The sequence below is a fragment of the Schistocerca cancellata genome, chromosome 3 (genome assembly GCF_023864275.1).
Source record: "Schistocerca cancellata isolate TAMUIC-IGC-003103 chromosome 3, iqSchCanc2.1, whole genome shotgun sequence".
Taxonomy (NCBI): domain Eukaryota; kingdom Metazoa; phylum Arthropoda; class Insecta; order Orthoptera; family Acrididae; genus Schistocerca; species Schistocerca cancellata.
Window position 1 is genome coordinate 906779710 of NC_064628.1, and position 12877 is coordinate 906792586.

Below are 12877 nucleotides of genomic sequence, written 5' to 3' on the forward strand. Positions count from 1 at the left end.
AATGTTACAGTTTTCAACAGCTGCTAGCAGTATACTGAAAATACCTTTTCCTGTTCCGCTTTCTAATTCGACAATACATTTAAAAAAGAAAGCAGTTGCAAGCAACTCCCTCAAAGGACAAATGTACATATTGATGGTAGGCAATGAAAATCACGTAGCTTCATCTACCTGTGAAGACTCGTAATTTCAACAACCAGTAATTCCGTAATCAAAGAGGGATTTGAAAGCGCACAGATTTCTCTAATCTGTCAGTAACTAGGATTATACAGGGTGGTCCATTGATCGTGACCGTGCCAAATATCTCACGAAATAAGCGTGAAACGAAAAAACTACAAAGGACGAAACTTGTCTAGCGTGAAGGGGGAAACCAGATGGCGCTATAGTTGGCCCGCTAGATGGCGCTGCCATAGGTCAAACGGATACCAACTGCGTTTTTTTAAAATAGGAACCCCCATTTTTTATTACATATTCGTGTAGTACGTAAAGAAATATGGATGTTTTAGTTGGACCACTTTTTTCGCTTTGTGATAGATGGCGCTGTAATAGTCACAAACGTATATGTGCGTGGTATCACGTAACATTCCGCCAGTGGGGACGGTATTTGCTTCGTGATACATTACCCGTGTTAAAATGGACCGTTTACCAAATGCGAAAAAGTCGATATCGTGTTGATGTATGGCTGTACATTTCTCCCGCTGCTGCACCAGCCATGCCAGACTGTACCTGAGCTGCCTAGCGCAGCTAAATATCCTACAAGCCCTACTCTTTATGTCAGGTGCTTTAGCGGAAATCGCCATGGCACTGAACGTGCAATGTATCTCTTACAGGGTGCAACCAGTGTACTGACGCACCATGGCAACCAGATTCACGCAGGTGACATTAGTGCTACTGCCACTTTTGCTTTCCAGCCAACACATGGCCGACGCTGTCCTTCTGTCACGTCTGCTGCAACCTCCACCTCCGTTGTCTTCGGCTTCGTGACGCTCGGGACCGGTGGCGTTGGACTCGGAGCCAATGGACTTGGATGTGGACCCGACGCCTTCATCTTCGCCTCCTTCGTCGGGGAGTAAGCCGCCTCTGGTGGCTCTCAGCGACGCAGCTACTGCTCCTGACATCGTATCGGCTTCGCCGTCCATGCTATCTGCGCCGCATCACCTATGGCTGTGCACCCTTTGGTTGGGTTCCAGGCGGATGTTCCCGGCCGCACTCAAGGCAAACGCCATAGCGTGCATGGGGCACAGCGTCCGCCACAGCTATCGCACGTATCCCTTCACTACCTGCCGCATTTTGCTCTCCTCTCCATCGTCTTTATTGTACTCGTCTGTACCAGACGACTAAGGGGAGAATTTCTTTTTTTTTTGGGGGGGGGGGCAGGGGAAGGAGGGATGTCGTGTCATCATAAGACACACTCGTATGCTGACCATCAAACATTTGCAAGTGCAAACGTCGGTATCTTCGGCCCCCGAGGGGTGGCGCCAGGTGCCACTGTGGCATTATGCGGAAATCAGACGTTGCACCTTCCCTATTCGGGAAGACCACACAACACCACTGTCCTCTCCTGCACTGTCGTAAAGGGTGGTGAAGACAGCGCTAGGGGGGCAGTTCGTCATAGCAGATCGCCTCCTCAGTTGGACAGCTCTGCTCGACAGGACAGTAGCTAACGATACCAGCGTTAGTTAGGTCTTTGAGAACCAACGCTACTAGAAAGATAGTTTGAAGATCAGTTGACAAAACACTGTATGCAGAGATTGGAAATGCTTGTATGTTATACATGACTGCATCTCAAAAGAGAAATAAATGTGTAAATTGAAGGCGATCAGTGCTGCCAGCTGCAGCAGGACATTACGCGGAATCTGCAGCGTCGAGCTAAAATGTGTACTAGAATGGTAATCGAACCTGCGATCTGCTTCCTAGTTCGCAGGTGCGTTAACCACTGCACCATACGGGACAAAGCGTTACTGTAACTGCGTAGACTATAGCGGGACACCTCACGGGCGGTCCACATTCCCACCCAGCGCCACCTATCCACAGCCCGTGTCCATCATTCTCCATGTTTGCTAATATGAGATTCCCACAGGTGGTTGGACGTATGTGTGCGTCGGCACTGAAGAAGGTGGATTCATTGCCCAGCTAGGCTTATCAATTACAATAATGCGTGGTGTCTGTTCTTTCTAACATGTCTGAAAGAACAGACACAACGCATTATACACACATCAAAAAGAGATTTGCATCACCCCGGTTCCCAGAAATCCTGAAGATAGACGTTGACTGTGGATATTGTATCTCAGACGCAGTCTCTTTGACTGATCAGAGATGTCACTAAACCCGTCCAAAGACGTAAAAAAACCATGCATGAGCAGCGCCTATTAGACGGAGGGGGTCCCACAGCCGATCAGTTCCAGTCATTCCACCAGGAAGGAGGTACACGGCTCCTGTAGTTCAACCATGCCTAGACGATCAATAAGGCAGTTCGATCGCGTCCGCATTGTTACTTTGTCCCAGGAAGGCCTCTCAACGAGAGAAGTGTCCAGGCGTCTCGGAGTGAACCAAAGCGATGTTGTTCGGACATGGAGGAGGTACAGAGAGACAGGAACTGTCGATGACATGGCTCGCTCAGGCCGCCCAAGGGCTACTACTGCAATGGATGACCGTTACCTACGGATTATGGCTCGGAGGAACCCTAGACAGTAAAGCCACCATGTTGAATAACGCTTTTCGTGCAGCCACAGGACGTCGTGTTACGACTAAAACTGTCCACAATAGGCTGCATGATGCGCAACTTCAATCCCGACGTCGACGGCGAGGTTTATCTTATCAACAACGACACCATGCAGCGAGGTACAGATGGGCCCAACAACATGCCGAATGGACCGCTCTTGATTGTCATCACGTTTTCTTCACTATGAGTGTCGTATATGCCTTCAACCAGACAACACCGGAGGCCTGTTTGGAGGCAACCCGGTCAGGCTGAGTGCCTTAGACACATTGTCCAGAGAGTGCAGCAAGGTGGAAGTTCCCTGCTGCTGTGGGGTGGCATTATGTGGGCCGACGTACGTCGCTGGTGGCCGTGGAAGGCGCTGTAACGGCTGTACGATAAGTGGATGCCATCCTCTGACCGACAGTGCAACCGCACCGGCAGCATATTGGCGAGCCATTCGTCTTCACGGAAGACAATTCGCGCCCCCTTCGTGGGCATCTTGTGAATGACTTCCTTCAGGATTGTCACAGAGTGATGTACTTCTCGCAAGTGAGAGACTGTTTGTTTACTCTTAGGACAATGTATCTTTGACTGTCTTATGGCACTTCAGCGATTCGCCGCAAGACGCGGACTACCCCACACGATATATACGGATAACGCGAAAACATTCCACGCCACGAATATGGAACTAGCCCAACTTTGGAAGGCATTAACCAACACAAAATCTTATCAGTTCCTCACCCACCACTGTATTACTTGGAAATTCATTGTCTCCCGTGCGGCTTGGTGGGGAGGATGGTGGGAAAGAATGGTGGGCACTATAAAGCGTTGCCTACGGAAGGTACTGGGACTCGCAAAGCTCACTGAGGAACAACTGAACACCACCTTGATCAGTATTGAAGCCGCGGTGAACTCCAGGCCCATCACACCAGGAGATGATTGTGATGCACTCACACCATCCCATTTTCTGACGGGAGAAAAACTTACAACTATTCCGGCGGGACCAGAGCCTTCAGCGAGCACGAATTTAACAAAGGAATTTCGACTGAGACAGCAACTCTGTGACAGTTTTTGGAACCGTTGGGTTAAAGAATACCTATTGGAGCTCCGGAACTACCATGAAGTTAAACGCCCATCGGGACGAGTCATCCCCTTTCGCCCTGGCGACATCGTGCTGATCCAAGAGGATCTTCGTCCGCGACATATGTGGAAGAAGGCCAGGATAGAAAAGGTACTACCAGGAAGAGACGGCAGGGTAAGGACGATAATACTCCGGACACCAGAAGGTCACATCATTAGTCGTCCTGTGCAGCTGGCCGTACCTTTGGAGGTCGACCAGGGTGGGGAGGATGTCACAGAGTGATGTACTTCTCGCAAGTGAGAGACTGTTTGTTTACTCTTAGGACAATGTATCTTTGACTTGTTATATTGTATGTTCTGTGACTATGTAATAAAGTGTTGTTGGACTGCTAATCGCTGCTCTATTGTGATTCACGACAAGGATAACGACATAGCTTGATTAGAGTGGCCAGCATCGTCTCCATACATGAAGCCTATGGAACATGCCTGGGATAGACTGAAACTGGATGTTTATGGACGACGTCACCCACTAACCACTGTGAGGTATCTACGTCGAATCGCCGTTGAGGAGTGGGACAATATGGACCAACAATCCCTTGATGAACTTGTGGATAGTATGCCACGACGAATACAGGCATGCATCAATGTAAGAGGAGGTGCAACAGGGTATTAGAGGTACCGGTGTGTAAAACAATGTGGACCACCACCTCTGAAGGTCTCCCAGAATGATAGTGCAACATGCAATGCGTGGTTTTCATGAGCAATCAAGAGGACGAAAAATGATGTTTAAGTTGATCTCTATTCCAATTTTCTGTACATTTTCCGGAACTCTCGGAACCGATGTGGTTCAAATGGCTCTGAGCATTATGGGACTTAACTTCTGAGGTCATCAGTCCCCTAGAACTTAGAACTACTTAAACCTAACTAACCTAAGGACAACACACACATTCATGCCCGAGGAAGGATTCGAAACTGCGACCGTAGCGGTCGTGCGGTTCCATACTGAAGCGCCTAGAACCACTCGGCCACTCCGACCGGCTGGAACCGACTTGGTGCAAAACTTTCTTTGACGTGTGTATAATAAACAAATGTGTTTCATTTTTCAGTTATAGCACTGTCTATTTATATTCTGTAGTGTTCCCAGCTACCCTCGTCTGTCTCCTGCTTCCTAGTCTACGAACTACTGTTGTGGCTACCCGAGATACAACAGAAAAGAAATGTAATTCATGAAAAAATTTTAGCAGCAAATATCGACTATAAGCTGATATTTAATATACCTCAATATGATTTAGAAAGTAGACTCAGAGGCTAAACTCTGCCGACTCGATGCAAATGTTCGAATCGCCGACGCTACCCACTTACTGTCGTTGTTTATAATACACTCCTGGAAATGGAAAAAAGAACACATTGACACCGGTGTGTCAGACCCACCATACTTGCTCCGGACACTGCGAGAGGGCTGTACAAGCAATGATCACACGCACGGCACAGCGGACACACCAGGAACCGCGGTGTTGGCCGTCGAATGGCGCTAGCTGCGCAGCATTTGTGCACCGCCTTCGTCAGTGTCAGCCAGTTTGCCGTGGCATACGGAGATCCATCGCAGTCTTTAACACTGGTAGCATGCCGCAACAGCGTGGACGTGAACCGTATGTGCAGTTGACGGACTTTGAGCGAGGGCGTATAGTGGGCATGCGGGAGGCCGGGTGGACGTACCGCCGAATTGCTCAACACGTGGGGCGTGAGGTCTCCACAGTACATCGATGTTGTCGCCAGTGGTCGGCGGAAGGTGCACGTGCCCGTCGACCTGGGACCGGACCGCAGCGACGCACGGATGCACGACAAGACCGTAGGATCCTACGCAGTGCCTTAGGGGACCGCACCGCCACTTCCCAGCAAATTAGGGACACTGTTGCTCCTGGGGTATCGGCGAGGACCATTCGCAACCGTCTCCCTGAAGCTGGGCTACGGTCCCGCACACCGTTAGGCCGTCTTCCGCTCACGCCCCAACATCGTGCAGCCCGCCTCCAGTGGTGTCGCGACAGGCGTGAATGGAGGGACGCTTCTGCCTTGGTGCCAATGATGGTCGTATGCGTGTTTGGCGCCGTGCAGGTGAGCGCCACAATCAGGACTGCATACGACCGAGGCACACAGGGCCAACACCCGGCATCATGGTGTGGGGAGCGATCTCCTACACTGGCCGTACACCACTGGTGATCGTCGAGGGGACACTGAATAGTGCACGGTACATCCAAACCGTCATCGAACCCATCGTTCTACCATTCCTAGACCGGCAAGGGAACTTGCTGTTCCAACAGGACAATGCACGTCCGCATGTATCCCGTGCCACCCAACGTGCTCTAGAAGGTGTAAGTCAACTACCCTGGCCAGCAAGATCTCCGGATCTGTCCCCCATTGAGCATGTTTGGGACTGGATGAAGCGTCGTCTCACGCGGTCTGCACGTCCAGCACGAACGCTGGTCCAACTGAGGCGCCAGGTGGAAATGGCATGGCAAGCCGTTCCACAGGACTACATCCAGCATCTCTACGATCGTCTCCATGGGAGAATAGCAGCCTGCATTGCTGCGAAAGGTGGATATACACTGTACTAGTGCCGACATTGTGCATGCTCTGTTGCCTGTGTCTATGTGCCTGTGGTTCTGTCAGTGTGATCATGTGATGTATCTGACCCCAGGAATGTGTCAATAAAGTTTCCCCTTCCTGGGACAATGAATTCACGGTGTTCTTATTTCAGTTTCCAGGAGTGTATGTGCTGTAGATATATTAGTTAGTAGAGACAGTACTGATTGCCTTTCTATATGTTGAAAGGCGGCTTAGCACCATGGGTATGCTATATAGCGCTCCAGTACACCGATTGCAGTCCAACGCTTTCAGATGGTAATAATAGATCACCATTCATGTCTCCAGTTTGTATCTGTAGTGGTTACTATAACATGTGATTTTACTTGAAACTCGAAGTTTTTAATCTTGCATAAAGAACTCCCGCCTAACACGTGAATATCACACTGTATACCTATCAGAGATGTGGCGTCGTGAAACATGCTATTCTCAAATAATCATAAAGCAGATTCCACGACAAAAATAGAAAATTAATTTTCAGTTCAAGTTGTTTTTGATTGACAGTACACTGCTATTGTGCTATCAGAATGTGTGGTGCAGTCGAAAAAGGTTGTTTGTGAAGAATGAATTTTGAAATTGACTGAAACTACACTGAAGTAACGAAAGTCACGGGATGCCGATATGCACACACACTGTTTTTGTTGTGGTATTCAGTCCTGAGACTGGTTTGATGCAGCTCTCCATGCTACTCTGTCCTTTGCAAGCTTCTTCATCTCCCAGTACCTACTGCAACCTACATCCTTCTGAATCTGCTTAGTGTATTAATTTCTTGGTCTCCCTCTACAATTTTTACCCTTCACGCTGCCCTCCAATACTAAATTTGTGATCCCTTGATGCCTCAGAACATGTCCTACCAATCGATCCCTTCTTCTAGTCAAGTTGTGCCACAAACTTCTCTTCTCCCCAATCATATTCAAGACCTCCTCATTAGTTACGTGATCTATCCATCTAATCTTCAGCATTCTTCACATACACTATATGATCAAAAACATCCCGACACACCATGAAACATACGTTTTTCATGTTAGGTGCATTGTGCTGCCACCTACTGCCAGGTACTCCATATCAGTGATCTCAGTAGTCAACAGACATCGTGAGAAAGCAGAATGGGGCACTTTGCGGAACTCACGGATTTCGAAAGTGGTCAGGTGATGGGGTGTCACTTGTGTCATATGTTTCTATTCTAGATTTCCACACTCCTAAACATCGCTAGGTCCATGAAACATACGTTTTTCATGTTAGGTGCATTGTGCTGCCACCTACTGCCAGGTACTCCATATCAGTGATCTCAGTAGTCAACAGACATCGTGAGAAAGCAGAATGGGGCACTTTGCGGAACTCACGGATTTCGAAAGTGGTCAGGTGATGGGGTGTCACTTGTGTCATATGTTTCTATTCTAGATTTCCACACTCCTAAACATCGCTAGGTCCACTGTTTCCGATGTGATAGTGAAACAGAAACGTGAAGGGACACGTACAGCACAAAAGCATTCACGCCGACTTCGTCTGTTGACTGACAGAGATCGCCGACAGTTGAGGAGAGTCGTAATGCGTAATAGGCAGACATCTATCCAGACCATGACACAGGAATTCCAAACTGCATCAGCAACCACCGCAAGTACTATGACAGTTAGGCGGGGGGTGAGAAAACTTGGATTTCATGGTCGAGCGGCTGCTCATAAGCCACACATCACGCCGGTAAATGCCAAACAACGCTTCACTTGGTATAAGGAGCGTAAACACTGGATGACTGAACAGTGGAAAACGTTGTACGGAGTGACGAATCACAATACACAGTGTCGCGTTCCGATGGGAGGGAGTGGGTATGGCGAATGTCCGGTGAACGTCATCTGCCAGGGTGTGTAGTCTCGACAGTAAAATCCGGAGACGGTGGTGTTATAGTGTGGTGGTGTTTTTCATGGACGGGTCTTGCACCCCTAGTTGTTTTGCATCTTCTTTCTTCCCACTGTTGAAGAGCAATTCGGGGAAAGCGATTGAATCTTTCAACACGATCGAGCACCTGTTCATAATGCACGGCTGGTGGCGGAGTGGTTTCATGCCAATAACGTCCCTGTAATGGATTGGCCTGCACAGTCCTGACCTGAATGCTACAGAACACCTTTGGGATGTTTTGGAACGCCGACTTCGTGCCAGGCCTCACCGACCGACATTGGTACCTCCCCTCAGTGCAGCACTTTGTGAAGAATGGGCTGCCATTCTCCAAGAAACCTTGCAGCACCTGATTGAACGTATGACTGCCAGAGTGGAAGCTGTCATCATGTCTAAGTGTGGGCCAACACCATACTGAATTCCAGCGTTACCTATGGTGGGCGCCACGAACTTGTGAGTCATTTTCAGCCAGGTGTCAGGATATTTTTGATCACATAGTGTATATTGATGGCGGTAGTATCGTGCACATAAGGTACAAAAGGGCTGTGCATTGGCGGAGGCGTCATTTGTACTTAGCTGATTCACTGAAAAGGTTTTCGACGTTATTATGGCCGCATGACTGGACTTAAGGGGCTCCGGAAAGGCTCAAAATCATGAAAAGTTCAATTTTTACTTTTTTGCGTTTTCTGAATCTGCAGACTATTACCTTTTAATAGATATATAATTTATTCAATTCCGAAGACTACAACTATTTTTAAATTTTTTTTGAAATGTGTTCTACATGGGCGTGACCCACTGTGGCGCTGTTAAACTGCTGTCAAATGGTGTTATTATTAACGTCCGTGTTCATCAGGTACATTTTAGTGATGTGAGATAAAGTATGTGTTGTGGCTAACCTATTTTCAGAGACTTAGCAGCAACTGAACTGTTGAAAAAGTGTATTCACGGAAAAACTCAAAACCCCAATGAAAGTGTAAATAATGTTATATGGTCGAGAATCCCCAAGCCTGTATTTGTTGGAATAGAAACACTTCACTTTGGTGTATGATGCTGTTGCGACTTTCAGTGATGGCAACATTGTAAGGTGCAAGGTATTTAGAAATATGGGAATGAAGATAGGTTCTAACATGGTACGAGCGATGCTTGCTTTAGACAAGGAACGCCTTCGGGCTGCAGACAGGGCTGTAAAGAGTCTAGAAATACAAGCAAGAGTAAACAGGAGGAGGAACAAGAGGAAGCTGGAGGAGGAGTTTGCAGAGGATGAAGATAATCCATCCTATGGACCTGGAATGCACTAAAAAGTTAATCCAATCTTTGTCGCTCGATTCCCAAAACTTTTATTTTCTCATACTAATTACATGTTTTCTAAGGATCTTCCAAACATATTTGTTTCAAACTTTCAGTAAATGTTACACAGTACCTTCTTCATAATTTAACACAGCCTTTTTTCAAAAAACTGTATATTTTTGAATATATAAATAAAAAATTGCAAAAAATGTTGTGAATTTTCATTACAATTGAAAAAAAATCATCTTTAATAACTGAACTAAAATTTTGTAAAATCCCTGTGTTAAGTTGTAGCCCATATTCCAACAAATAGTCTGTAAAAAGTTCAAATTCCTACCTCAAATACTTTGTGAGGAAAGATGTAATTTATAAGCATTATTTTAACATTGCAAGTATAGGGCGTTCCGGAGCCCCTTAATAGACTTTGAACGCGGAATGGGAGTGTGAGCTAGATGTATGGAACATTCCATTTCGGTAACCGTCAGGGGATTCAATATTTATAAATCCATAGCGTCAAGGGTGTGCCGAGAATACCAAATTTCTGACATTACCTCTAACCACGAACAACGCAGTGGCCCACCGCTTTCACCTAACCACCGTCAGGAGCGGTTTTTATGTAGAGTTGTCACTGCTAAGAGATAAACAACGGTGCGTGACATAACCGCAGAACTCAATGTAGGGCTTACGGTGAATGTGTCCGTTAGGAGAGTGAGGCGAAATTTCGCTTAATGGAATACGGCGGCAGACGACCGATGCATGTGCCTTTGCTAACAGCACGACAGCACCTGCAGCGCCTCTCCGGGTTCTTGGCAACATCTGTTGGACCCTAGCAAACTGGAAAACCGTGGAATGGTCAAATGAATCCTGATTTCAGTTGGTAAGAGCTGATGGTAGCAGGGTTCGAGCGTGGGGCAGATCCTAAGAAGCCACGGGCCAAGTTTGTGAGCAAACCGGTAGTGGCTCCATAACAGTTTGGGTTTTGTTTACGTGAAATGAACGGCGTCCTCTGTATGTTCGGCTGCTTGAATACCTTTTCAGGCACTCATGAACCTGATGTTCCGAAACAACGATGGAATTTTGGTCGATGATAGTGTGCCATGTCACCGGGTGACAATTTCTCACGATTTATTTGAAGAACCTGTTGGACAGTTTAAGGGAATGGTTTCACCAGCCAAATCACCCGACACGAACCGTATCGAACTTTTGTGGGACATATTCGAGAGATCAGATTGAACAAAATCCTGCATATGCATCACTTTAGCAATTATGGGAGGCTATACTGGCACCATGGCTCAGTATTTCTCCACGGGGCTTCCAAGGTCCGACGAGATAATATGAGATATCTCATGAGTTTCGCCTCTTCAGTGTAAGTACAGGGCTATTACAAGTGATTGAAGCGATTTCATAAATTCACTGTAGCTCCATTCATTCACATATGGTCACGACACACTACAGATACGTAGAAAAACTCATAAAGTTTTGTTCGGCTGAAGCCGCACTTCAGGTGTCTGCCGCCAGAGCGCTCGAGAGCGCAGTGAGACAAAATGGCGAGAGGAGCCGAGAATGCGTATGTCGTGCTTGAAATGCACTCAGATCAGTCAGTCATAACAGTGCAACGACATTTCAGGACGAAGTTCAACAAAGATCCACCAACTGCTAACTCCATTCGGCGATGGTATGCGCAGTTTATAGCTTCTGGATGCCTCTGTAAGGGGAAATCAACGGGTCGGCCTACAGTGAGCGAAGAAACGGTTGAACGCGTGCGGGCAAGTTTCACGCTAGCCCGCGGAAAATTGGCTCATGCCACAACTGGAGACCGACAGCGCCGACTTCATCTTTCAACAGGATGGTGCTCCACTGCACTTCCATCATGATGTTCGGCATTTCTTAAACAGGAGATTGGAAAACCGATGGATCGGTCGTGGTGGAGATCACGATCAGCAATTCATGTCATGGCCTCCACGCTCTCCCGACTTAACCCCATGCGATTTCTTTCTGTGGGGTTACGTGAAAGATTCAGTGTTTAAACCTCCTCTACCAAGAAACGTGCCAGAACTGCATGCTCGCATCAACGATGCTTTCGAACTCATTGATGGGGACATGCTGCGCCGAGTGTGGGGGGAACTTGATTATCGGCTTCATGTCTGCCGAATCACTAAAGGGGCACATATCGAACATTTGTGAATGCCTAAAAAAACTTTTTGAGTTTTTGTATGTGTGTGCAAAGCATTGTGAAAATACCTCAAATAATAAAGTTATTGTAGAGCTGTGAAATCGCTTCAATCATTTGTAATAACCCTGTATGCATTATCGTGCACATAATGTTCTGCTACCAAACAGCTGTTCACTTACCATCTATGATAGGCATGTACAGGTGGTATTTGTATTGTAAAAGTTTTACCATTTCTTGAGTTCTCCAGACATGTAACGATACTGTTATTCAAATTTTGTATGACATTTTTCGAGGGAATAATTTAGTAAAATACTAAAAGTAATGAAAGGGATATGATTGGGTGACCGAGGGAAATACCTTCTTTCACGAGGACAGCAAATAACCTCAGTGGCCATAGTTTCTCTCAGCGAGTTGGAAAAGAGAATAGTCCCGTGCGTTCTCAGAGAGGAAGGCTGTTTCTGCCGCTGCTCCGAAGATGAATGTAAAGTGTTTAACTATGTATCTACGTGAGAAGCAGCACCACTGTCGGCTGCATAAAGCGGACATGATCATTAAGGTTCCATGATTTCGACTTGATATTTGCTAGCTAAATTAGAAACTGCCGTTCTTACGTCATGTCGTTATACACAGTTCAGCAACAACATTATGACCACTCCCCAACGCTACGTTGGATGCCGTCTGGTGGCTTTGGGTGCACGTGAAGCGGCAACAAAAGTACGTAAGTGCAGTAGACACGAACGGGGGATTACCCTAGCGAAAACATGGCATGAAAATGGGGAAATCCATTGAGATAAGCAACTTCGACAAAGGACAGAATATTATTAAGCAGAGACTGCGCACGAGTATCTCTAAAACGGCGAAGCTGTTCGAATGTTCACATGCTATTGTCTTATCTACGGAAAGAGGTGTCCGCAGCTCGTGGTCGTTCGGTAGCCTTCTCGCTTCCCACGCCAGGGTTCCCGGTTTCGATTCCCGGCGGGGTCAGGGATTTTCTCTGCCTCGTGATGACTGGGTGTTGTGTGAGGTCCTTAGGTTAGTTAGGTTTAAGTAGTTCTAAGTTCTAGGGAACTGATGACCATAGATGTTAAGTCCCATAGTGCTCAGAGCCA